We start from the raw sequence: 27666 nt of genomic DNA, 5'->3' as shown, positions 1-27666 counted from the left end.
TAATATGATGATGCCATGATAAGTCGGATTGAAGGTTAATGCCAAGATACTTGTAACTTGTGGTGAATTCTACACTATTGTTATCAAGAAAGTAGGCGGTAGGAATACGTGGCTTGTTGGTGAAAGACATGAGCTTAGTTTTGGAAAGATTTAAAGGCATTAACCAATTAGAACATCATGTGCTTATCGCTTCAAGATCAGACTGCAGTGGCTGGCCGTTAGTGTTACAGGTTATACATCGATAAAGCACACAATCGTCAGCAAATAGTCTGATTCTGGACGTCACGCAATTGGGTAAGTCATTAAGGTGGTTAACTAATAACGAATGTTTTTTCGAACCATAACAGTTATGCACCAGATTGGAATTGCAGATATGTAGCCGGCCGTGATTAATAGCCATATCTTTTTATTGTAATTTTGAAAACGCCATCTCTCGGCGCTGTGGCTTTACAAATTTCGCCCGCCGCCTATCGTGTTCGAAAAGTGTGCATCAAGAAGCGGCGTCCATTAGCACTCATGTGCCACGTGACCACCTCTATCCCACCCGCGCTGCGGTTCTCACCGCTGTTTGCTCTCACTGCTCGCCAACACAGGAGAGAGGAGGTCATGTGACTGGTGCGTCATGGAGTGACGCAAATAATTAATTTATTTTGTAAGATGGGTACTGGGATGGTTAGAGGTACTGGGCGCCGGCGGCAGACACAGAGACACAGGCCTCGTAGAAGCAGAGGTCGAGCACCGAGAGCACACACACAAAGCAATGACGATGCCGCTCAAGACAACGGTCAGAAGTTCGTCGTCGTCTTCGCCTGAACAGGAACTTCTTCGTCGTTACAACTGCGCCCCGGAGAGGAGAGAAGCCATCCTGGCGACTTACAACGTAGGTGAGATGGCCGGGTCATAATACGACTTTAGGCGCTGCACGTGAACAGTCTCGCGTCCGCACCGGCGAAGATCAGGAGACGGCATCAGCGGTTCCACCACGTAATTAACAGGCGAGGTGCGTTCCACAACTCGGTAGGGGCCGTGAAACTTTGCAGGAAGTTTCGAGGAGAGGCCTGGAGTACTGGATGGAATCCAGAGCCACACGAGGCTACCAGAAGAAAAGTGCGGGGACGTGTGATGGCTGTCGTGGCGGGATTTCCGACGGTATTGGGCCTCAGTTGTGAGAGAACGGGTGATTTGGCGACACTCTTCTCCGTGTCGTGCAGCTTGCGAAATAGGAGTACACTCAGATGCGTCAGGCTGGAATGGGAGAATGGTATCGAGTGGAGCAGAAGGATGACGGCCGTAAAGAAGATAGAACGGGGAGAAGCCGGTAGTCGACTGCGTTGCGGTGTTGTAGGCGTACGTCACATACGGAAGGACGAGATCCCAATTGGAATGGCCTGATGAGACGTATATAGAGAGCATATCGCCGAGGGTACGGTTAAATCTTTCTGTAAGGCCGTTAGTTTGCGGGTGATAGGTAGAGCTTGTTCGGTGAATGATGTTGCACTTGCGGAGCAAGGCTTTGACAACTTCCGATAAGAAAACGCGGCCTCTGTCACTCAGCAGTTCGCGAGGTGCGCCGTGGCGAAGGGGAGCGGCGGCTGGAGAGGGCTGAACGATCAGGGGAGAAAGGTCGACTTGGCGTTTGGTCGACAGGCTCAGAATATTGACGGGTTGGAGGCCAGTACCCCGAAGATTTCGCGCGTGGTGCTGGCGCTTGGAGATGGCGACGGCAGTAGCGCGCGACGTGGCCAGGCACTCCGCAAGTGTAGCATACAGGACGGTTGTCACTCGTGCGCCATGGATTGCTTGCTCTTCGAGCTGCTCGCAGGGCAGGTGCCGACGCTTGCACAAACACGTACATTGTAGAATAGGACGACGGCGGGGGCTGTACTAGAACGTCGGCGTAAGTCCGGGGACCGGCTACAGGTCTCGAGGCGACGTCGGCGCAAGGCATGGGACTGATTACAGACCTAGGAGCAGCATCGGCGTAAATCAAGGGCGCGGCGACAGGTGGCGGAGGATGGAAGGATGAAAGCGCCTCAGTAACCTGGTCTTGTATAGCCTGTCGTAGAGCCGGGGCCAAATAAGGCGGCGCCTGTTGATGGCTAGGCAGAAGAGAAAGTTGCCGAGCTACCTCTTCACGGACGAAATCTTTGATTTGCTGCAGCATAGAGGTGTTGTCAGCTGCAGGCGCCCGTCCAGAAAACGATTCAACCTGGGCTTGGCGTTGCCGAGTCAATAGCCGCTTTTTGCGCAGCTCCTCGAAGCTCTGGCAGAGCGTGAATTAACACTTCTTTAACGGTGCGCAAGTCGCGGGCTAATAGCATCTGAAAGGCATCATCGTCGATACCTTTCAAGATGTGTTTTATTTTGTCGGCTTCGGACATGTTCGCATTGACACGTTTGCATAAGTCAATGACTTCTTCTATATAGCTGGTGAAGCTTTCGCCGACGTGCTGCGAGCGTTCACGTAAACGCTGCTCAGCCCGAAGTTTCCGGACAGTGGGGCGACCAAAGACTTCGGCAAGCTTCGTTTTGAAGGCTGCCCATGTTCGGATGTCTCCATCATGGTTCCGATACCAGAGGTTAGCGACCCCCGTTAGATAAAAATTGCGTTGTTCAGCTTCGTATCGTCGTCCCATCTATTGTACAGGCTCACCCGTTCGTATGACGCGAGCCAGTCTTTCACGTCATTCTCATCGGCTCTTCCTAAGATAGCCGGATCTCGCTGGCGAAGGGAGCCGGAGCAGATGAGAGCTGGGCCCGTTTGCACAGATTGATTTTGGGCGTCTTCTGGCATCTCAAGCGTGGGAAGAGTGCGGCTACGCAGCTCCACGATGGAGATTTGTGCCCGGCGACTGCACCAAATGTAAGATGGGTACTGGGATGGTTAGAGGTACTGGGCGCCAGCGGTAGACACAGGCCTCGTAGACACAGAGGTCGAGCACCGAGAACACACACACAAAGCGATGACGATGCCGCTCAACACAACGGTCAGAGGTTCGTCGTCGTCTTCGCCTGAACAGGAACTTCTTCGTCGTTACAATTTATTTATTTCGGAATACTCTCAATCCCTTCTTGGGATTTTTACTGGAGAGCGCAAAACATTCAAATACAGGTTCAGTGCTACATTTTTTAAAGAGTCAAAAATAAAGGAAAAACATGCAATACACATGGCAATAATAAATAAACCAATCGTGTCATAAAACTGATGATGGCACTTGAATGCAATAAATACATTGAGAGGAACACTCTATTCCAAGATTATGAACAAGGTTATGGTGAGAGGAATGTAAGCACAGAGCTCTCGGCTAGGGTAATAAATTTGTCTATGGTGCGCTGGTCTGTGACTGATGGATGCAAGCGATTCAAATTTCGAACAACGTGTGGGAAAAAATGACATCGTAAAGTATTACTGTGACAGAAATATTCTTCAAGGGTGAGTGCATGCTTGTGACGTGTTCCTTTTGTAGTATTTGTACGAACAATGTCTGTGGGAGACATCTTTATACGTTATTAATCAGTAATTACAAAAACTTTAGAAGGTGTCATTTGGCACGGCTGGACAGTGTGTGAAGCCCTGCCGTACGTATAAGATCTGTGGCTGAATGCATGCGGCCATAGCAGTTGAAGATAAAGCGGACGGGTTTCCTTTGCACCACTTCGAGTGTTTTAACGTTATTTTTAGTGTGGGGAATCAAGCTATGTTAACGTATTCTAAGACCGGATGGATAAAAGTGACGTAAGCAAGAAGTTTTGTATCAGATGTAGAGTAACGAAGGGCCCTTTTAAGGAAAAATAACTTGTTCATTGCTTTGCTAGCTATGCTTTTAATATGCGTAGTCCAGTTTATGTCAGAGGTGATGACTACACCGAGGTATCAATATTCAGTCAAACTACGGATATTGATCTCATTCAAAGAATATACATAATTTACACTTTTTCCTTCTGATGGACATAGAGACCGTTTTTTTCAAAATTACCATCTGCCATTTGTCAAACCACTCTGCTATTTTTCCTAGAGAATTGTTAAGTTTTTCCTGGTCATTAGCGTCTTTTATTTCTTGGTATAGCACGCAATCATCGGCGAATAGTCACATTTTTGCTTCAGTTTAATTTGATACAAAACTGATGTTGCTTCGTGGAGAACCAGTTTTCCCCGAAAAGGGCACGCGATGGCGAAAATTTGTTGTGTTGCGGTGCCCATGGTAATCGCCGCCTCGATATTCCAAAAGTGACAAGGCTATTACTACCAGGTAGCTACAAATTTGAAATTGCTACCAGGCGCCTAACTATAATAGTAAAAAAGTCATACTATCAGAATTAACCAGGTTATGCTTACATGACGCTCCTGTTTTGGCACAGGAAATTATCCGCAGGGTTTAGCGTACGCCTCACATTCGGGAGGTTCTGGGTTCGATCCCCAGTGCCGCCGGGTACTCACCGGTTTTCTAATAGGTACAAGATTTACCCCGGACTGATTTTCGGCTATTCTGGGATGAAATGCCTGGAGCAGGGTGCTTGGCCACCTCAGCTTCTCTCGATAGAAAATCTATCCGCGAGGGACCCAAATCCGCCTTGCTCGCTCCAACCCATTGTTTGCGGTAAGGCCTATTGTGAGCACGGACAGCCTACCCTCAAGGACAACCTAGCCAGCCGTCATGGAGGCCATAGGAGCTGCCAAGCTCGCAGAGGAAGCAGGGAGCGTTTTTTTATACCAAACCTCTACTGCAGTCTCCCTTACCGTCACGAGAATTGAGTACCTGGCCAGGATTAAAGATAGCTTCAGCGAACCCTTCACACTGCCCAAGCTAGACAACACCAGCTGTGCTCCTTGCGCTGGCAGATCTACCGAAGCACGCATCATGTATATGTTATTTTTAATGAAATAGCGCTCAACGTTTCTGTGTCGCGTCATCGAAGAAAGTGCAAACCGATTCAGTTAGTTGCGTTTAGAGTTCGCGCTTTGTGAGCGTATTCCTGAAGAGCCAGCGATGAAAATCCGTCGCCATCCGACTCCTCACAAGACGTCTCCACAGCGGTCGCCGAATTAGCCTCGCGGCTAGACAAGTCACCGATGTCCAACAGTGTCATGTCGAGCACGCGCGGAAGCTTGGTGGAGGGCGCACTCTGAGAGACAGTGCTGGTGGTGGTTGTCTTCTCCATGGCGGCCGCGGTCTCACTGGACTTCAACAGGAAGAAGAGGATCATCACAGTGAGGGCGAAGAGGAACGCCACCGAGAACAGCACGCAGGGTCTCGCCGTGCTCGGCTCGTCCATCGTCACCCGCCAAAAGGAGGGCACCAATTGGCTCAGGCCAGCCGACTGCTGCGTGGAGTGGCGAGGGTAAAGAGAGGCATTTGGTCAAAAGTAACGAATACGCGGGGAACATAGCAACCAAAAACTTGTAAGCAAAAGAGCCGGAGGAGTCTATTAGACGCAATGTCGGTCCCAATATAAGTGCTGGCGGTAGCTAACGACCGATATCTAAAAGGAGGCTCCTGCTTTCCGCTGCAGCCGGCATGCCATGTTTAGTATGCTTCCGTAAAGAGTTCTATCCTCTTCAATTTCCTTTTATGTATTTGCAGGTTGCACTACACATGTTGCCCATTGTTTACGTGAACAAATAAAGTTCTCAAGTGATCCAAATTTCTTGTTCCTGACAGGTGGCACAGAACTTTAATTGGCTGTGTGAGAAGGTACAACTTTCTTAATGGTTTAGTAGGAATTCCTCAGTACTGTTTGCTGCTAATGTCATGAAACTTCGGCCAAAGTTTGATATTGGAACAGAAGCTGCCGCTAGGGGCGCCAATGATAGTGTAACGGATAATAATAAAGAGATAAAAAAATTGGAAATTACATGGGAAAGGATAACTACGAAAACTGTCGAGGTACGCAAAGGAATAAGGCAAGGTTGTCCTCTGTCACTGCTGCTGTTCATGCTTTATACGGTAAATATGGGAAGGCTGCAAGAAAGTAACGTTGCGTAAACTATGTCGTACAGATGAGGTGGAAACGTAGCAGGGCAGTTGCTCCCCGGTTTAATGTATGCGGACGATATTGTACTTTTAGCAGATAGCCAGGAACATATGTAAACTCTGGTTAATTCTTGTGGAGACGAAGGAGATGTTCTAGGCTTCTCTTTTTGCGCAATTAAGTCATGTGTGATGTCCCACACACTGCACTACCTGTGTGTGGGAGTCTGGAAGACCAGTGGCAGCTGTTGCACCGGGCAGGCTGACAGCGAAAGCCATAGAACCTCTGGAGTAAGGTCCCTCCCTGCATAGGGGCCCTCCTTCTAAGAAAATAAGTTTTCCGCCAGAACTACCTGCGTATTTTGCGTGCTTCGTATGCTGCATGCCTCACGTAGCCGTGTTCTATGTTTTGCCTGGAGCTCTCCAGTGTCTGCTTTCCGTCTTTGCTCTCTGCGCCTTACTTTCCCGCGTTTTTCGTCTTGTGTCTTCTTAGACGCTTTTTGTTCTCTTTCTTTTGTACATCTGTCACAAAATTCGGCGCATTTTAGAAACAAAGAAAGAAAAACCGCCGCGCGCACAGCGTCTCGCCGGCGCGAGCCCAACGGGAGAGAGGGAAAGCCCCGCCGAGCGCGTGCCTCTCTCTCCACCGCCACGGCGTGTGCCGAGGGGATGAGTCATCCACGCCGATCTCTCTAGAACATCCGAGTCGCTTCTCCGGCTGACCGGGGGAAGAGGGGGAAGCCTTGCGTGCGCTAAGACATGTCCCCCTCCTCTGCACTCCGACGTCGGCGACGCCGCCACGACGGCGCCACGCTAGAACACGCTGGAATCTTCGCGAAACGACTCCTGACTCTGACCAATGGGGACGCGCGGCCGGCGAGAGAAAGAAAGGGAAACTGCACTGGAGATGCTGCGTGTATGTGCGCGCCTACTTTGGCGCGTAGAACAAACAGACGTGAGAGCGAGCCTATAAAAGAAGGACGCTGACAGCTATCAGTCAGTCCGGACCACCGTTTAAGCTTCATCGAAGCGCGCCCGTTCGACTCCCGGGGAAAACACCACTCGGCCAGCATCGGACCAACGAGGCAACGGTCGCCAGTCTGCGGGACGGCATCGTCATGGAACTCTGGTCGCCGGACGGCCGCAGTGCCCGGTGAACAAATTGTGTTTTGCTTGTTTACCTCTCTCTTGTGTGAGTGCACTTTAGGTGCAATATTGCCATTGTATTGTACTCTCTCTCGAGTTTAACTTTGCACGTGTTGCACTGTTTCGTTAATCACTTTGTATGTGTTTGCACTAGTGTTTGTGAAACCCAATCACTTTGTATGTGTTTGTACTAGTGTTTGTGAAACCCTCTGTATCGTCTCAATTGCTGTATAAACTTTGTTTTGTTTTGTAAACCTCTGGCTCCGACCCATTCTCTGGCTTGCGACCAGCGAAAGCTGGGCACCGAACGCCCAAAAACCTCTTGTCACTTGGTGGCTGGTCTCCGCTGAGTTTGCCACGCTGAGTCGAGGGCATCTCCTTCGAGTCCGAGACCGCTACCCCCACACGCTCTAAGGGTGTCTGGGAGCTTCCCACTAAAAGTGCGCGAAGTCTGGGTGACAATATATTCTGGCGTCCGCGACAGGACGTTTGGTGTTTGCAAGCACAGAGAACCGAGAAAGAGTCGGAAGGAGTTTACGAAGAGGTCATAAACGAGTAGTAGCAGCAGAGCGATATTGTGAGGTGCCGCTCCGATGCGGTTAGTGAGGTTCACCGTGGAAAGGTATTCGTTGCCTTGAATGTAGAGTTCGGTCTCCAAATATGAGCTTTAAGGAGCTAAAGGAGCTAGTAGAGGTCGGTCTCCAGATGGGGATGACCGGAGCCGAATTGCGAGAATGGGTGGACCAGGAAAGAGATAGGGCTCGATAAGAAAGAGAGAGAGAGAGACAGCGCGCTAGAGAAGCCGCTGAGAAAGAGAGGCAAAGGAAACGTGAAGAAGCCGAAAGGTCTTTTGAAAGAGAGATGGCAATCCTTCAGAGGCAGCTTGCTGAAATGCGGCGTTTGAGGAACGCCAGGGATCCAGTGGAGCCTAACCCCGGAGAGGCCGGATGGAAGACTAACGAGTCTAATTTGTTGACAACCACGGAAGAGGTTGTAACTAGCTCCACTAGTGAGAGTGAGGTTGTGGAACAGCCTGTTCCTGCAGCTGAAATCACAGAGAGGGAAGGACAGACCGGAGTGTCGCTTCCTCAGCAAGTTGAAAGTGTCGCTACTGCTGAGGTAGTACGCACTAAAGTAAAGGACGACCTGACGCTGCAGTCCGAGGGGACCCTAGAGCAGCCGCCTGAGGACGAAGAAGCAGTCGAGATCTCTATGGAGGAGTCCGAGTGCTACACCTCTGAGTCCGGCAGGGAAGACCACGAGAATGAGTGGTTAAATGGCACTGAGCGTGAAAGCTCAGACGTAGTAATACCTGAGGAAAGCGCACTCAGTGAAGACTCGGAAGCCGTTCCGAGTGAACCCTCGAGCGGCGAGGAGGGCTTTCCCGAAGAGGAAGGCGAGGAAATTTGTGCCTCGGAGGAAGGAGACAGTGCAGTACAAGGAATGGAGCACCACTGCACTGAAACTAACAAGCTCAGGAAAGTAACAGAGAAAGCTGAGGAAGCAACACTGAGCGAAAGTGAGGAGAATGAGTCATCAACGGCTAATGAGCCATGCTCAGAATGCCCCTCACAAGGAAGGCTCCAAAAGAAGAAAAAGGATTTGGAAGAAGAAAGCTCAGCCCTCGAAGAACAAAAGGGAGCTGAACCAGTGGCTTCATCGCAAGAGAACACCGGGGATGACGAAATTGACAGTGAACCGGGCTTGACCCGAAAGAGAATTCGGAAGAAAGTAAAAAGAAATGACTCGGACACCACCGAAGCAGGTGAAGCCGAAAAGCAGAAGCCCTGGAGAAAATTCAGGAAGAAAATGAACAGAGACAGAACTAAGCTGAAGACAGCTGAGTCGAGTCCAAGTGAACTGCGGGAACATCGCAGCAAAGTGAGAAAAAAGTTCACACGAACAAGCTCAGCTTTCAGCAAGGACTCATTCTGGAGGCGCAAAAGAAGACAGAAGAGCGCGCACCGAAAAAGAGAACACGAGGAGCGGAGCCGTCATGAGCGAACTGGCGTAAACTTTGTTCGCAACAGACGCGCTAGCCGCAGGAAAGGAAGAAGGGCTCGAAGTCTGGGCACAAAACCAGACAGGAGTACGAGCAGGAAGCGGAGCCAAAACCGCGCTCGGAAGAGAAGCCTCAACACAAGGCGAAAGAGCAGAGCTCGCGACAGAAAGAAAAGCCGCAGCCGCTTCCGAAAGGGAATTAAAAGCGCGACTGAAAGATTGAAGGAAACAGTAATTCTCCGAGCCCGCTGGGTAGGCCGAACTTGGAAGTATAGGCGAAAGTGTGCCTTGTATTTGCGTGCTCCATGTTTGTAGCCTTGTGTTAATGTACTGCCCAATCGCGGTGTGTTTTTATGTACATTGTGAAAATTTCATAGAGTTACGCATGTGGAAACATCATTGTATTGATGTATGCACTTTGGCATTCACCATTGACTTTGTGAGTGCATGCATGTGCGCGCGAATTGTACCGCCGAACTGCGGCGTGTTTTGGAGTGCAATCTGTCTATTGTACTGTTTTATGTATTTGAAAGCATCAAGGCATTGATGTATGTATTTTGGCATTCGCCACTGACTTTGTGAGCGCATGCATGTGCGCGCGAATTTTGTGTTTTGTGAATATTGTTACACAATATTCTTAAAGGAAGGGGCAGTGTCACAAAATTCGGCGCATTTTAGAAACAAAGAAAGAAAAACCGCCGCGCGCACAGCGTCTCGCCGGCGCGAGCCCAACGGGAGAGAGGGAAAGCCCCGCCGAGCGCGTGCCTCTCTCTCCACCGCCACGGCGTGTGCCGAGGGGATGAGTCATCCACGCCGATCTCTCTAGAACATCCGAGTCGCTTCTCCGGCTGACCGGGGGAAGAGGGGGAAGCCTTGCGTGCGCTAAGACATGTCCCCCTCCTCTGCACTCCGACGTCGGCGACGCCGCCACGACGGCGCCACGCTAGAACACGCTGGAACCTTCGCGAAACGACTCCTGACTCTGACCAATGGGGACGCGCGGCCGGCGAGAGAAAGAAAGGGAAACTGCACTGGAGATGCTGCGTGTATGTGCGTGCCTACTTTGGCGCGTAGAACAAACAGACGTGAGAGCGAGCCTATAAAAGAAGGACGCTGACAGCTATCAGTCAGTCCGGACCGCCGTTTAAGCTTCATCGAAGCGCGCCCGTTCGACTCCCGGGGAAAACACCACTCGGCCAGCATCGGACCAACGAGGCAACGGTCGCCAGTCTGCGGGACGGCATCGTCATGGAACTCTGGTCGTCGGACTGCCGCAGTGCCCGGTGAACAAATTGTGTTTTGCTTGTTTACCTCTCTCTCTTGTGTGAGTGCACTTTAGGTGCAATATTGCCATTGTATTGTACTCTCTCTCGAGTTTAACTTTGCACGTGTTGCACTGTTTCGTTAATCACTTGGTATGTGTTTGTACCAGTGTTTGTGAAACCCTCTGTATCGTCTCAATTGCTGTATAAACTTTGTTTTGTAAACCTCTGGCTCCGACCCATTCTCTGGCTTGCGACCAGCGAAAGCTGGGCACCGAACGCCCAAAAACCTCTTGTCACTTGGTGGCTGGTCTCCGCTGAGTTTGCCACGCTGAGTCGAGGGCATCTCCTTCGAGTCCGAGACCGCTACCCCCACACGCTCTAAGGGTGTCTGGGAGCTTCCCACTAAAAGTGCGCGAAGTCTGGGTGACAACATCCCATCGCTTTCCTTTTCATACTGGAGCAGGCTTGCGTTGTTCCTTTTGTGCTGCTGCTGTTGTTGTTGGCCTCAAAAAAGATTGGACATACACACACTGGGGGACCGGCCGAGAATTGGAAGGCCGAGCATTCCCCTGACCGAGCATCTCACTCGGCCAGGGGAAACCTTGTACCCATTAAAGAAACCGGTGGGTACCCGGCGGCACTGGGGATCGAACCCAGCACCTCCCGAATGCGAGGCGGATGCTCTACCACAGTTCCCACTTCGAGTTATTGATCAATTCGCTCTCGCCCTATCATAAGCTTGAGGTCCCGGTTAGGTCAATTGGTAGAGCGACTACTCCCGTGAAACGGTGGTACCGGATTCGAACCCCGGACCAGGACGAATTTTTCTTTAACTACGAAATTTGTGAGAAAGCTGCATAGCTTTCCTTTGTAGCCGTATAGCTGCGCTCGGGTGGATGTCAATAACCCATTAAATCTATTCCACCTTCGGGGATTCCCCTAAATATTTGACCAACACAGTTCCCACTTCGAGCTATTGATCATTTTGCCGTACCATAAGCTTGCCGTCCCGGTTAGCTCAATTGGTAGAGCGACTGCTCCAGTGAGCCCCGGACCAGGACGAATTTTTAACTACGAAGTTTCTGGGAAAGCTGCATAGCTTTCCTTTGTAGCCGTATGGCTGCGCTCGGGTGGATGTCAATGAGTAATTGCTCCTTTTTTACAATGTTTATTCCCTTTAAGTACATGACGTAGGTCGGTTAAAATCGTTACCTGCGCGGCAATGACTTCGCGCGGTAGACATCCTGCTTTCGCAACTGTTCCCGAGGTGGAGGAGCTGTTCGGGAGGCCAAGACAGACCCGTAGGCACGTGTTTCGCGCTGCCTCCAGCGTCCTCTTATTTGTATGTGACGTTTTCTGCACGTTACTACCTTCTTAATACCTCGTTTCGTTTTAAATTCGCATGCAGCGAGGTAGTGAATGGTGCCACGAATCTTTGTGGCGTTCGGTTGCTCATTCTTTAAAGCTACCAGCACGGCGCTTTATCGCTTCGTGTTGCAAGACGCGACCAGATTTATCTCGATTGATCGCATACAGGCGGAGCCGAGTCTACGTTGTTCCCGAGTGTGTGCGTGTGTGTGTGTGTATATATATATATATATATATATATATATATAGTTTAAACCTCCTTAACCCTCAAACCATTTTGACCCTATCAGCTGCACTGCCCTAGCCCACGTCGATGGCCCTTTGTTCTGGGCCGCTTTCAAGTCCCGCCTGCGAGCCTCGCATGCGAGTTCCGCAACCCCTTAGTGACGCCTGTGTTTTTCTTACAGTTCAGCACAGCAGATGCAAAGACGGATAGCTGCTACTGAGGTGGTGGCTTTGCTGCTTCCTACAAGCGCGGGGAGGAGGAGGAGGAGGAAAACTTTTATTTCTATTTACAGTGAGAGGTCGATGGGGCGAGCCGGAAGGGCCCGCCCCTTACAAACACTAGGAGGGATCCCTAGTCCGGGATCCCTGTAGCTTCCGCAGCGGCCCGGGCTCTAGCTACCAATGCCTGTTGGGCATGGAGTTCGCAGCAGCCGCGCAGGGCAGCTTCCTAGTCCTCTCGAGTGGGGTGGAGGTGGGGTGGGTAGGCAGGATTGGAAGGGCATGCCCACACCATGTGGTAGGTGTCCGAAAACTGCTCCTCACAGTGTGGGCACGCGCCCGAGAAAGAAGAATTGAAGTGCTTAAGTACTGCCGGGCACAGTACAGTATTGGTATAGAGGCGGAGAAGCCAGCGCTCCTCCACCCTGGTGAGGCCTTTACAGGGAGGGGGATAGAAACCATGAAAATTTTGATCAAGAGAGGTGATCTCTTTAAAGGTGATGGCCGGATTGAAATTGAATTCCGGATCAGGCAGCGGATGAGGCGACGCCCGGTGAGTAAGCGCGCGGGCGGCAGCGTCGGCTGCCTCGTTCCCCTCAAGACCCGCATGAGCCGGAGCCCACACGATGGTACGATGGGTCGGAAACCCTGTGTATTCGCATGCGTGGAGAATTTTGAAAGCACGGTCTGGAGTATACCCTTGCTCAATATTGCGGCAGGCGCCCCTGGAGTCCGTAATAATGACTCGGGACTCTGGATCGGCGGCGGCCAGTGCAATGGCTATCTCTTCCGCAAATGTAATGTTTGGGGCACGGAAAGTAAGGCCCTGAACTGTAGTGTTTTGGTGGATGACGGCCGCCGTGTACCAACCCCCATGGTGTGGGCCGGCCGCATCCACATAGAAGACACCTGGCTTATGGCCATATTGTTGAGAAATAGCCTCCGCCCGCGCGAGACGGCGACCATCATGGGTGTCTGCAGTCATGTTCTTCGGAAGGGGTCGCACCTGGAGTGCAAAGCGCCAGGCTTCAGGGATGCGGACCCGTTCTTCTGTATGTGTTGCGTAGGATATGTGTAAGCGGGTCAGAAGGCGGCTCCCCGCAGGTGTTTTGCTTAGGCGCAAGTATTGATTGTTAAGATGAGCTTCTCGTAACTTCCCAAAGGTGTTGGTCATCCCCAGACCGAGGAGACGCTTGTTGGACGTCGTTATGGGGAGGTCGAGCGCTCTCTTATAAATCTTGCGGAGAACTACTTCTAAGGCATTCTCATCGCATTTGCGTAGGTGGAAGTGAATATAAAATCCGGCTGGTCACGAATGCATTGGCCAGCCGCAGGGCATCTTTGCATCGTAGTCCCCCCCTTTTATTGGACACCCGGCGGAGCATCCGACCCACCTGGTCCCCCACCTTACGTAGCTTGTTTAGGGTAGTGTCTATCTTGCGCCTATGATGAATGAAAAGCCCCAGTACCCGGATCTCCTCGTGTTCAGGTATCGGTCCGCTAAGTAGGGAAAGGGCAATTTTGGTTGTGCACTTTGAGTTGGGGCGTATGTGCACAAATTCCGATTTGCTCGGGGAGCATTCAAGACCACAGCGACGAGGGTATTCGTCCACAATAGCTGCCGCTTGTTGCAGGTTGGTCTCGATATCTCCAACCGATTGTTGTGTTGCCCAGAGGGTGATGTCGTCCGCATACAGAGCGTGCTGCACACCGGCGACCTCTGCCAGCTGGGTAGGGAGCTTCATCATGGCCAGATTAAATAGTAATGGCGAGAGGACAGCTCCCTGTGGGGTCCCTCGTGTGCCAAGTTGATATGGGCCATATTCTGTGTCTTGCAGCAGGATATAGGATTGGCGATCTGTAAGGAATTGTTTGATATAATTGAAAGTATTGCGCCCACAGTCTGTTTGCGACAAGTGGGATAGGATGATCTCGTGGGTCACATTGTCGAAAGCCCCCCGCAAGTCAAGTGCGACGACTACTTTATCATTGCTGGGGTGCTCGACGGGGTCGAGAATCTCCTTGTGAAGTTGCAACAGGACATCTTGTGCGGACCGGTGTGGGCGGAAACCGTACATGGTGTCTGCGAAAATGTTTTGCTGATCCAGGAAAGCCGACAATCTGTCGCGGACCATAGTCTCCATCAGCTTCCCCACACACGAAGTGAGGGAGATGGGCCGGAGGTTGTCGGTGTTAATGGCTTTACCTGGCTTGGGAATGAAAGTTACTAGTGCCGTTTTCCAATCTATGGGGAGTGGTGTGCTTCCAATCCAGATAGTGTTGAAGTAATCGAGGAGAGTTTCGTAGGCGGGACCTGGGTTTTGTGAAATCTTACCATTGAATGGTGAGGGAGACTCGCATTGGCCGCTCCCTTGGCGCGTTTGGAGAGTGGGCCACTCTGGGAGGGCCTTGTACTGGGCGCTTGGCCGGAGAGATGGAAAACTCTCCGGGCAACGCAGGCGCTTCTGGGCGTCTTGCAACAAACAGGTTTTGATTCGAGGATAGCATTGCCGGTTCTCCTGAAGGGGTTTTGTATATTCCCGTCTCACTACTATCCTCACTGTCGTTATTAAGGCCGAGGCCTTTCTTGGGTCATGAGTGGCGTGGGTGGAAGTTTTCTGCAAAAGAGTACGCTCGAACTGTCAATCCTAAGGTTTACGGTAAATAAAATAAAATGTAAAATTTGATTAAGCAGCAGTTGATAAGCAACATATATTAAATGATAGTAGAGATGATTAGTAAACAATAAAAAATAATGAGAGATAGCGATAATGATAGCTACTGATAGTAATAATGCATGAGATGGATAGTGACAGTGATGATGATAGTTAGGGATAGAGAATTAGTATTACGATTTGGTGATAGCGATAGTAATAGATGGTGATAGCGATGATGACAGTCATTGTGATAGTCGGTGGTAGCGATTATGATGATAGTAGTGATGTTAGTAATGATTGTGATAGCGATCGCGCAAGAGGCTGTGGGTTCAAGTTCTAGAAAGGTTGTTGGTTTGTGTTCCGTGAAGGTCGCGCGTTCCAGTCCCGCATAGGTCATTCGGACGTCATGGTAGCCATGAACGTCGACATAGTTGATCATACTCCCCATAACATACAAATTAAAAAAAGGAGAAAGAGAGGAAAGGCTTTCGCTTTTCCGCTGTTAACCGCGCTTCATTGCAATCCTTTAATTTTTGCAACTGGTGTCATGAAGTGGTAATAGACGGGTACCTAGCGCTAGGGACTGGCTAAGGCTTAGGTGGCGACTGACAAGTACGCAAAAACGTTTCTGAATAACAAACTAGCAGAAAATGGAAAAGGCAAATTCAAGTCAAGAAGAATTCTACCGCTGTCAGATGGGTGACCGAAAATCAGAAGAGTGTGTTGAGGTATTAGCGGGGTCGCAGCGGAGCACCAGAGAGAGACGACCAGCGTGGCAGGCTTCTAGTTCCGAACTGCCCGTGCCGGGCGTGCGCCCCGAGCACGCGCTGTCCATCTTTATTTTTTTTTCTAGCGCGCGCTGTAACGCCGATCTCAGCGCCGGCGCTTTATAGCGTCGCCTGGCGCTATAGGGCCCCCCGCCTAGACGGAACGGCGAATTTTGCGCGCCGACGGGGCAGAGATGGAGTAGCCAGAGATGGAGTGTCCGGTAAGTTCATGTCAGGTTCCGGGAAGAGCCGTCGGGGGGAGTGCGCGGGCTCAGGTGGACGAGCCTGGCTGCTGCGCAACGGGCGAGGGATGCATAAAGGGGATGGTGATGACAGCGGCAGCCGACATGAAAAGTCACCCAGGAAACGTCGACGGGATGGCCGGAAACAAGTATTGACGGCAACTGGTACGGCTGACAGTGCGCTCGAGGATAGCCTGAAGATACACCGGCGGCCAGTCTTGCGAGCGTTTGCAGTGCGTTGCCCCAGAGGGTGTGGCAGATGGTGCTCGAGGCGGCGAAACAACTTCAAGGCAGGCGTAGGCGGAGTGAGCAACGGGCGGCTGCCATCTGGCGTGAAAGCCATGGCCGACTCGATACTGGTAGCACTAGTTGGAGAAGTAGGGCAGAAGTCCGGCACATGAGCATCGAAAGGAACGGGATGCGCTGGTGCTCCGACCACAGGCAGTGCTGGATGGGGCCCGCCCAAACGCGTCCATGCCGCAAGCAGGCCACCACCTTCGGTGGCTGTGTCGTCTGTCGCGGAGGCAGAGTCACTTGCGAAGCTGGCAGATGCCCAGAGAGCCATGGTAAGCGGTGCGGGTTGCGCATTGTGAGCGACAGGGCTCTGATGGGGCTTGCAGGCGCGTCTCGCGATAGGAAGGACAGATGGGCTCACCGGGAATGGGCATGAGGTGGCGGCCCAGCGAGCGGTGTCAAGCTGCTTTGAAGATGCAAACACCGGCGGGGAGCAAGAAGGGCCCACATCAGTGGACTGGTCGGGCTTGAGAGAAAGCGCTGACACCGGGTCAGGAACCTTTTCAGGCAAAGTGGGGCTGGTGGGAACCGCCATGACTGTTACTGCTGTCACCGGGTTGGCCTTCTTATCCTGCTCCTGATGACGAGTAGTGCTCTGCGGACCTTCTGAGGGGCTGGGAGTGTGACAAGCAGGCTTGGTCGTTGTCGAGGGCTCTTTAGCATCAGCGGGCGACGGCTTCAACCTCACAGAAGAGGCCTGCAGAGCTGTTGGCGGTAGTGACGAGGTAGATGGAGATGCCGGAAGCCTCGGCACGGCTGCTGCCGCAGAGTCGTCCTTGGCTGCAGGAGGCTCTGGCGACAAGGCCGCTGAAGCGCAAGGAGGCAGAGCCAGAGACGCGGGTAGGAGAGTAGTGGGAGCAGGACGCGAGGCGGAGCTCGTGCGGATCCCACCTGGTGTGGCGTCGAGAGAGACAGCCGGGCTGGAGACGCTGGACGGGAGTGGCGGCGAGGCGGCGAGAGGCTGCTGAGGCGGGCCGGGTTCTGATGAAGGCTGCGTGGGCGCGAGCGAGGCCGGTGCAGGGCCAGAGGCTGGCGGCGGCGAAAACGGGTCCGCTGCGTCGTAGAGCGGCGGCGGAACGTAGTAGGCGCCGAAGTACGCCAAGACGGACGCACGCAGCTCATCGTATGGCCGGCCGCCGAAAGCAGAGTAGGTGAGCCGACGCAGGAGGTCGGCCGGGAGGATGTCACAAAGGACTTCGTGTTTGAACGGCTGGATGGTGATGCCGTTCAGGTACATCGCAGCCTCCAGTTGGGCGAACCACCCGCCGACGCCTGCAGGCCGGAACGCCGGGAGCGGCGGGTCGAAACTTGGGTGCTGCCAGTACGCCATGCTGGAACGCCGCTGCGATAGAAGGCACGGTTCGCCAGGTCACCACTGTTGAGGTATTAGCGGGGTCGCAGCGGAGCACCAGAGAGAGACGACCAGCGTGGCAGGCTTCTAGTTCCGAACTGCCCGTGCCGGGCGTGCGCCCCGAGCACGCGCTGTCCATCTTTATTTTTTTTTCTAGCGCGCGCTGTAACGCCGATCTCAGCGCCGGCGCTTTATAGCGTCGCCTGGCGCTATACGTGCTATATGAAAAGAGTATTTAAAGTTTGGTAACCCCCTTTGTTCTCCTCTTCCTTATCAGTAGTTTACAGTAGCCGGTCATGTGAGGAGCCTTCGGGCCAACCGCTGTGCCTTTTTCACAAAAAAAAACGACGTGTGTACTTCCTGTGCAATTGGAACACTGCGCGGAAGAAATGAGAGAGTGGGCAGACGCCTACTCGATAATGATGATGATGATGATGTCCTTGGGCTGAATGGCACATACCCACGGCGGGGGATTGGCCAGGGTGCATAGCAGATACAACCGCACTCATGTACAGGGAATGGAGTATATTTAAATCTAAAATTTTTGGACGCAGAGCTAGAATTTGTACAAAAAAAATACGGAGAAAGAAAAGTTGTGAATTAACATTCTAGCAGAGGAATCTACCATATGAAATTATATAATCGTGAATAGAATTGAACACTCACAAAAAAAAACGACGTGTGTACTTCCTGTGCCATTGGAACACTGCGCGGAAGAAATGAGAGAGTGGGCAGACGCCTCCTCGATAGCAAAGCATGATCATTGAAGACAGCTGGCGTGTGCTGGACATGTTACGCATGGACATCGCCATCAGCGGTGCCTGAGAAGATGGCTTCCTCCGGTATCGCAACATTGTGTGCTACGACGCACAAGCCTTCCCGACGCAGCACCCGCCAGCGGTTGATCCGACTGGTCTCGCCACCTTCGCTGGCGACCGTGACTGGACTGCTCATCAAGCTGCCGGCTCCTCGAGGCGTCCATCGCCCGCTCGCTGTGCCAGATAAGTCGTACGAGGGCTCAGGCCTAGCGCCCCGCTCTAATCAGCGCTGTCGCTCCTCGCAGGGGAACTGCTCTTGCGCATCTCGGGCGCAGGCACACTTCCGCTGCTAGCGTGCCGAATGTTGACGGCCGGCGGTGGCCGTAGACCGGGCAGGCTGCTGGTCCTCGTACTCTTCCTGCAGCTGTCCGCTGGTCTGACAGACCTGCTTCTCGCTAACCTGGTCGGCCTGTCGTCCACCGAGCGCAATGCTGCGGCCGAGCCCCTCGACTGGTTCAGGTAAGGCCGCGGAATAGACGAGCGCAACACCGAACCGGTTTTCAACGCAGAAACCTGGTTCCGGACAACCTGCTTCAGGCCTTCGTGCTTTCGGTAAGTCTCTCAACAGTGCGCACCATGCGGGCCCTGAGGTCACAATCTGATCGCAGAACCTGAGACCAGGCTATATGCTTGATAACACCCATGGTAAAACAGCGCGGAAAAAACACGAGGACGGAACAAACACGACAACACGAGCGCTGCCTTCAGAACAATAATCCTTCAGTACCTTCAGAACAATAATCCTGGTGACTGTCATGTGTTCAGTGTTGATGTCGAGGATCTATATTATTCGATTCCTCATGAGTGTTTGCTGCGCTTTGTAAGAGGATGTATAAGTGAGGAAAATGATGAAGTGCGTTTCCGCAATGTTTGCGGTGTATCTGTTGATGCTTTTCTTGAAGTGCTAAAACAGCGCTCGTGTTGTCGTGTTTGTTCCGTCCTCGTGTTTTTTCCGCGCTGTTTTACCATGGATAGTAATAACCAACTTGCCCACCTTTCTGTACTTCTAATTGATAACACCACCGCATGCTAGCTGTAAAAATTTACTGGCGATTTAGCGTAGCTAGTTCAAATGCGAATAAGGTGTGCTCATACTTCGGTTATCATTTCGGTTTGGGTTTCAGCTCGGTTTAAGAGGGCAGTGTGAAATCTGTGTTCTGGATTTATTGCACATTAATAGAAAAAGATAAAGGCGACATGAAAAGCACAGTGCAATAAACTGGCGTTTAAATGCAAAGGAAAGTGTACACCGAGCCGCACAAAAATCTACTACTCATCAAATACTTATCATATACCTATGTAAACTCAGTGAAATTCAGCTATATGTTTCCAAATTTCTACGATCTGCATTGCGCCTTATGTGGTGAAGTGGCTAACTTATATCACATGGTATGGGCGTGCCATTAGAATCCAGGTATTCCAGTAATCAATAACCCAACAACTGATGAGTGAGAGGTGGCGCTGTCCAGCTCACATTCAGAAGGCCACCTTTCGCAGGTGTACCGGACAAAAGCGGCGGCAGAAGCAAACAGGTTCCTGGAATCAAGGCTCACAAAATTAACTGCCGGTTGGTCTATGCATGAAACGATTTTCTGTCTACTGTTTAAACGCGAGTGATGTTCGGCTTTGCAATAATGCAGCGGTCAAGTTCAGTGGCCAGCAAAGCCAATCTGTTAGTGGTGCCGGGGCTTGGAAAGTGTATTACATAGTTGGCCATAAAGCCTTCTGGCAGGATGCACACGACCTGCCGACCCTCTGAGATGGGCCACTTGCCAGAGGCTTTGGTTAGGCAGACATTGGGAAATCTCAGATCGGGGCCTTAAGTGCTAGGGCACTCAAAATTACGCGGTCAGGGAGCTCAAAAAGAAAAAAAAAATGCGCAATTCTCTTTTATCATTAATAGCAACGGTTGCGCACTGTATAGTTATTTGAAAGCATAGCTAGTAACGATCTTTGAAAGATCAGGCCAGAAAGCGATTTCTATGAGCCCGTAAGTGCACTTTTGCATACCTCGGATTTCATTGGATTGACTTCTGAATACCTCGGATTGCATTGGGGCCCTTGAAAACATTAACACCAAGTAGAAAAAATAATGTACGTGTGGCTGAAACACACCTTCTTTCTCCTAACTCTTGGCTGAGTGCATAGCGAGAGCGCAGCAGTAATAAAATCATTCATCCCGCACCGAATGCACAGGCGGCTTTATATACATAAATGTGCCCAACCCTGGGCATCAGTTCATTTTCCTCGACCGAACCATTATGTCGGGTCTAGTCAAGGCCCTAGCAAAAGATGGCGCTGCGAATTTCGCATTCTGTTGAAACCGTGGAGTAAACTGAAAATAAGAACCTACATTAAAACTCTTTCCTTAACAATCGCAGGGGAACATTTCATTGACCATTTGTTTGCCCACCTGATGATTGGCATCCTGAGGTGAAGATTTAAAAACCTTTTCGTACCGTCTCTCTTCGAATCTCTCATACATTACCCCTTTTTCTGCAATACCGATCCCATACACCCAGTAACACAGCGGATACGAACGGTTGCTGAAGTATCTGCATTGTCACTTAAAACGTCTCTCCCTATTCCTCCTCCCTTTTTTGGTATTCAACACCTTGTGCTGGCCGATACCCCACTGTTGCATAGGAATTCAACCCCGGACGATAAAAAAAAAAACAACCGACCAGGAGCCATATGTAGTTCCACTCAGGCGCCCTTGTCATTCCTATATGCCCATCTCTCTTTACAACTGGAAGGATGTGGCAAAAAAGTTGCTGGCGATTTAGCATTTCTAAGCACAGGATATTAAGCGAAAGCTGGTTTTTGCTAGTGGACACCAACGCCACGTACATGAAAGCGAGATTGAGGTGTCCAGCGACCCAGGAGCCAGTTGTGCGCCTTTCCTATATCAACGTTGTCAAAGCCAACGTCAATAAAGCCAATAAACGCTGGAGGCCCACTAGTTTTGTTCGGCTTGGTTTTTGACGAAAGGAAAAGGTGCAGTATCAAGTCTCAATAATCATAAAAAAAATATATATAAAGGAGTTTGGATTGGAGAGAGAGTGAAAGAGAGAAAAGAGAATAATTCGAAAAATAATGAAGCATAAAAAGAAAATACTGATAGCTTTAGCAAGGTAGTCGATGAGATTCCAGCAAGAAATTTTGAACAGCGTCACAAACAGACCTGTGGCTGAACCCAAGTGTGGTGGCACCAAAAGATAGCAAGTGTGGGCTGCCAAACTAAGGCCAAGTTGCAGTAAGGGCAACTCCAGCAGTCTTCTTCTCAAAGAGGTGAAACGACGACAATGGAGCCAAAAATGATCGATAGATTCAGGCTCACGGCAAAATGCACAGAGGGGAGATAACGCCAAACCAGATCTGTGCAGATAGAAATTTAGAGGGGGGATGCGGCAGCGCAACCTCGTCAGAGATACTTCTAGCTGCCGAGATGGACAAATTTTCCCGCTCCAGGAATATTTCAGATGCTGATATTCCACCGATGTTAAAAGTGTTGTGTCTTGCACGCTTAATAACGCTCGTCGCCGGAACCTAGATGCTGTGATATACGCTGTAGCCGGGATGATGGGCAACACAGGGCCGCTTAGGGAAGCCTTTGCAAGGTTATCCGCGATCTCATTGACAGTCACGCTGCTGTGGCCGGGTACCCATATCAAGTGAACAAGGCTCAAATGCGAAGGAAGAAGCGATAAAAAAGTGCTTAAAGTGGGACAGTCAACATGCGATGCGAGGGACGAACACAAAGATTAAGAATCGGTAATGACTGCCACTGCAGAAATAGAAGGATCAAGCTTGCGCAGAGCAAGAACTACTGCCAGAAACTCAGCTTGAAAAATAGGGGTGAAATCCGGAAGGCGCAGCGAAAAGGACCAGTCTAAACTCGGACAGTAAATTCCCACCCCTGCCTTTTCGTTGCACTGAGAGGCATCGGTTGCTATTGCAATTTTTGTAGGTAGGGACCTTAAATGATCCTCTAATAGACCATTTAAAATACGGGGTGGTAAAAGTTTCGCGTTTTGAGGAGAAAGGTTGTCGAAAACAATGTGGACAGAGGACCCACTGCTTAATGCTGGAAAGATGTTGTAAATCTGCACGTTTAAAGGCTCAAGCAGCCTTTGCACGAACACAACCTGTGGGGTATGAAAACGAGGCCAGTGGACACCAAAAAAGGAGGTCGGCTGGCAACAGAAAATGCTTTGCGAACGGTGAAAATGGGATCCAAAGATTTTGAGGAAAGTCTGCACAGTTAGAAAGTGAAATCGGGTTAACAGAGGAGGAATGCGGGCCTCAAGGTACAGCACATTGGTAGCCACGAATTTGGGGATGCCAAGGCACATCCGAAGCACCTCCCTCTCCAAAAGGATGAGAGGACGAAGTTTGTATGAAGCCGAGCCAGAAAACAACACAGAGCCAAATTCTAAAATTGGCCTAACATACAATACGTAAATCATTAGGAGCGTATCCCTGCGCATGCCGTACCTGTGACTACATAACCTCCGTAACATGCCTGCGGCACGAGTCCCTTTTACAGCAACATGGTCAATGTCAGGCCGCCAGGTGAGTTTGTCGTCATAAATGACGCCCAGGTATTTTAGGGATTGAACTTGAGGAATTGGTTGAAATTTGCATGAAAGAGAGAGCACGAAAGGATCCTGTAGAGGAAAAACAAGAACGGCACACTTGTTAACATTTAATGTGAGGTGTAAACTGCTCAACCAGAGCTCAAGAGAACTCAAATATGATTGCAACTGATCATAGAGGGAATGTATATCAGGCGCAGCCGCAAAAAATGCTATGTCGTCCGCATAGACGTAAGTGCGAACATGGTGGTGGAGAGGAATGGAGCTCAGAAGAATATTGAACAGCACAGGCGAAAGGACAGCTCCCTGCGGAACACCTCTCGTCTGTTTGTATCTCTCGGATTTTACCCCATTATGGACGCAGAAAAAATTCCCTGTTATAGAGAAACGCAGATATCCAAGCAACTAAATATTCCGGAAACTGGAGGGACTGTAACCTGTGGAATGCTCTACACTGTCATAAGCTTTAGAGACGTCGAGCGTAACCAAAGCAGCATACAGGCGTTAACGACGAGCTAGAAGAATACGACTCTCAAGATCTACATGTGCATGCCATATCGAACATCGCGGCCGGAAGCCGAGTTGACACGGGCTGAGAATAGTTCTGCGGTCCACAAAGGCAGAAACCCGCATAAGTAACACCCTTTCTATTAATTTTACCGCGTTTGATGTTAGAGAAATAGGCCTAATATTTTCCAATTCATAGCCTCCACCCTGGTTTTTAAGTAAAGGGATCACCTTGGCCAGCTTCCATTCAGAAGGGATCCAAGCGTGTTTGATAGAATAGTTGACCAGGTGTAACAAAGAGTTCGGAGACGCCTCAAATAGAATATTGAGCATCTTTGAAGTAACACCATCAGGACCGGGAGCAGAAGCTGGTAATCTTTGAACAACTTGAGAAAGCTCCGAAAGAGTGACTTTAGTGAAATAAATATGTGGCGTCCTGTGCGCAAACAACATACGGCGCAAAGGAAATAGAGACGAGAACCGCTTATGCAAGCCCGCGGCAATTGATTCAACCACCTCGATAGCTTCCTTTGGAGACATAACTAATGTCTGTAAATCACGAGAAGGCAGGACCTGTTTCCTGGACCGTAAAAAGCCAAATAATGCCCGTCGGTTGCCTGACTTTGAAAGAAAATCAAAATGTTCAGAGTCATATTTCTCTTTCGCACGAGAAACTGTGCGTTTAAAGGTGGCTGCTATGAATTTATAATCTTTCCAGTTATTTGGGCATTGGTTATAAAGAAGCTTTTTCCATGCTGCCTTCCTCCGCCTGTAATCCCTCGTACAGTCCGCGTTCCACCAATGATTAGAGGAATTCCCATTTGAGGGCCGCACCAGGAACTCCGACTTTTTCCGGCAATCCTCTAAAGCCAGACATATACTTGTTGACTGGTGATCTTCAGCGATGTTAGAAACTGACGCGAGGGCAGAGCGCAACATCGTCTCAAATTTGTCATAATTTACATGCGTCCGCAACGGACGAGCCGCAGGAGTTACACGACATAAGATATCAAAACGAACAGGTATATGGTCACTTGAGGAGCCGCAATCAACAGTCGACCAATTCATTATGCCAATTCCAGGACTGCTGAATGTAAGATCTAAAACAGATTTGGACTGAGCGCAAAGGTAAGTGGCTGATCCAGAATTTGAACACGTAAGGCTGTTATCAGAAACCCAGTCCCAAAGGCGCTTCCCGCATAGATTTGTGCGGTAGCCCCAAGACACATGGTGTGAATTGAAATCGCCAGCCATGAGAAGTGGGTTTCCACAGCTAGCGAAAAGCGAATCTAGCGGTCTAGTATCCTGGACTCCATAGGGGAAATAAACATTTACTAAGGAAAATGGGGAGCACCCAGGAAGAAGAAAGTCTAATGCCAAAATCTCACAGTCAGGGGACATTAGCTGAAAAGATACCTTAGCCTTGTGGCAAAGTTTTGAAGAAACTAACGTTAGCAAACCCCCTCCTCGTGACTGGCGATCTAGACGAAATGAACGATAATTTTTAAAGTGAAAATGTTTGTCGGCTGAAAGCCACGTTTCTTGAAGAATAATGATATCCGGATTAAGCTGGGAAGAAATACAGTGTAAATCTGTTGAAGCTGTAAGAATAGAGCGACAGTTCCACTGCAAAACTCGCAACGACGCTATGGTTTCGAAAGCAGAGCAGCAGCAACTGCCTGCTCTAAAATGGTGTCCTTCGGCATATTGCCAAGCTGCTGCTTCTGTGATTTGGATTGTGAACGAGAAGTAGATGAAGGAGATATCGGGGACCCGCTACGCTTTAGGACCCGCACGTCAGACTCCATCATCTCGTAATCGGACATAACTCCAGGGTCACTGGAAGTACCCGAGGTAAGAACAGTAGTGGGTACAGAAGTTTGTTCCTGGGGCCAGGGGTAATTACATTCGATAGAGAAGCCAAACTGGTCTGCATAGCATTAGTGAGCTGGGAAGCGAGGACGTTGGTGAAGCATTCCGAAACACTTGCTGCAATTTTCTCTACCATTTTTGTCATGGACGCTTCCACAGCAGACGCAATTGCCTGAGTCAGCGTTGAATCTAAAGTCATTCCCTGATGAGCGGTCACCCCTGCATACCCGTAGGCCCGTTCCTTAATTTCCTGTATAGCTTCTCGGCGCGAACAGCGTTTCCGGTCTATAACCTCCAGGATCTGAATTCCCTGCGCACGAGAGGGGCAGTTGGAAAAATTAGCAGCGTGGGCGCCACCGCAAAGGCAGCACTTCTCGTTGTGCTCAGAGCAAGTGCTCGTAGCATGATCTTCTCCACAGTGACAGCAGCGCAAGGTGGATTTACAACCGCCGGCGCTATGGCCATAGCGCCAGCAGTTGGAGCACTGCAGAGGCCTAGACGACAACTGGTCAACCCGAAAAATTAGAGGCCAGGCCTTTATTTCACTGGGGCAAGACGTGCCGGCAAAGGTGGCAATTACCGACTCAGTGGGCACTCGCATGTTGCCAACATCACGGTTACAGCGGTGCACAGCAACAACACCTGCGGCGGACAGCAGATCAAGGGTCTCAACTGGAGACAGCGAAGAGTCGACGCCTCGGACAATGCCCTTCGTGCAAGCCAGATGAGGCGGAATAAAAGTGCTTACCCGGAGAGATGCGAAAGACGAGGTAGCTAGGAGATCTCTGACGCAGGCGAGGTCTGAGGACCTGCAGAGAATACCGCCGCGTCAAAACTGGCGGACCTCACTGATGGCTTCATAAGGAGAAGTGGCTGACTGGAGCGCAGCCCGAACAATTCTAGGATTGGTCATCTTGATGGCGCCACCATCCTTAGGCACCAGCGCAACCGGGATGCAGCCGACGCCACTGCGCAAAAAAGCCTCGAAGGGCAAGACATCAGGGGAAAGGGATGCCGACCAGGAGGAGCTCCCCTGGCCGGGAGACTGGGTAGACATACCCCGGGCTTACGGCCTCACCGTGTGCTTGATGCCCACAAAACGACAAGGGCAAAGGCTCAGGGAGAAAAACAAAACCTCAACCAACCACCCGAAACTCAACCGATCGTTCCCCAGCGGGCTGGGGCCTGGCAGTCCGCCAACATGTCACAGCTTCTTCCCTTACCACACCATAGAGCTTATTTCCTTACTTGGTCCGGCTCTTAAGGCACTAGAACCCAATAAATATGCTTATTACTTGGAGTTCGAATCCATAATTGTGTGACGGGCGGAGTTAACAAAGACAAGTTCATTTAAGATGGTTACCTTCCCCTCTACATCACGTAAATTCCTCAGCGTAGATGTTGCCACCTTCAGTCTGGCGAGAAAGAACGATCACTGGTGCAGCAGGAGTGCTGTACTCTCGTGTGGTAACCCTCTCTCATGGTCTTATATGTGGCGGGAAGGTTGTCCATTAGACTACTCTGTTTGGTTTTGCCCTAACTCCCGTCTTCACTCGAAACTGGCTTCGATTCGGCGGCTTGCTTGCCCCCTTCCCCGCTGTCTGGTCTAGGCCCTTCTTTCTGCTGCCCTCCCCTAGCAGTCGAAGCAGCATCCACAACCTGCTCTCAGGCGGTGCAACCTCGTTGAGATGAACGAGAATTCTACTCCTCTCAGCAAAGTCGTCCGATGTTTCACGGGCACAGGGTCCTGTCATTGTCCTCGTCTGATCATGGATTGGATCATGGAATGTCTTTCACTAAGATCACGTTCTATTCACTGTTTAGTTATGCCTTTAATTGTTCACCATTCGACAGGACTTTTGAACACGTCTCAGTGTTATTTTTGCAACTAACATTTCCTGGGTGAAGCATATTAATTCAATTTGTACTAAAGCACTAAACACGCTTGCGTATTTGAGGAGAACATCAACTAATGCTCAAAAGAAACTAAGCAATTAAGATACAAATCCGTAATTGTTCAGGTTATTCAATACGCGTCTCCCGTCTGGAACCCTCATAAGCAATGTAAATTTGACCTAATCGACAGCATCCAAAGAAAGGAAACAGGTTCATATTTCGTCGCTATGATCGCCATTTTTCACCTTCTTGTGCCTTGCCCTCTTTAAATCTACACCCTCCCCCCACCGCTCCCTGTCCATGCGTTGTCTCGTGGATTCACTGAAGTTCCTGCACTGCGTCGTCAATTCAATTTATCATCTCACACCTAATGTCTATCTTGCCCCCAATATTCCTCGATCAACCAGGAGTCATCATAGATTTTATGTCAAACTATACTTCGTGCGAAATAATATTTTCAGTTTTTCTTCT

General features: G+C 50.4%; 1 pseudogene; it reads right to left on the bottom strand.

The window, feature by feature from the left end:
- Positions 1 to 4932: 4932 nt before the first annotated feature.
- On the bottom strand, positions 4933 to 26608 carry LOC149344195 (uncharacterized; annotated as a pseudogene).
- Between the last annotated feature and the right edge of the window lie 1058 nt (positions 26609 to 27666).

This window comes from Amblyomma mixtum, chromosome 5 (genome assembly GCF_055824585.1).
Source record: "Amblyomma mixtum isolate Tamu chromosome 5, ASM5582458v1, whole genome shotgun sequence".
Taxonomy (NCBI): Eukaryota; Metazoa; Arthropoda; class Arachnida; order Ixodida; family Ixodidae; genus Amblyomma; species Amblyomma mixtum.
This window is presented reverse-complemented; position numbering and strand designations above follow the sequence as displayed.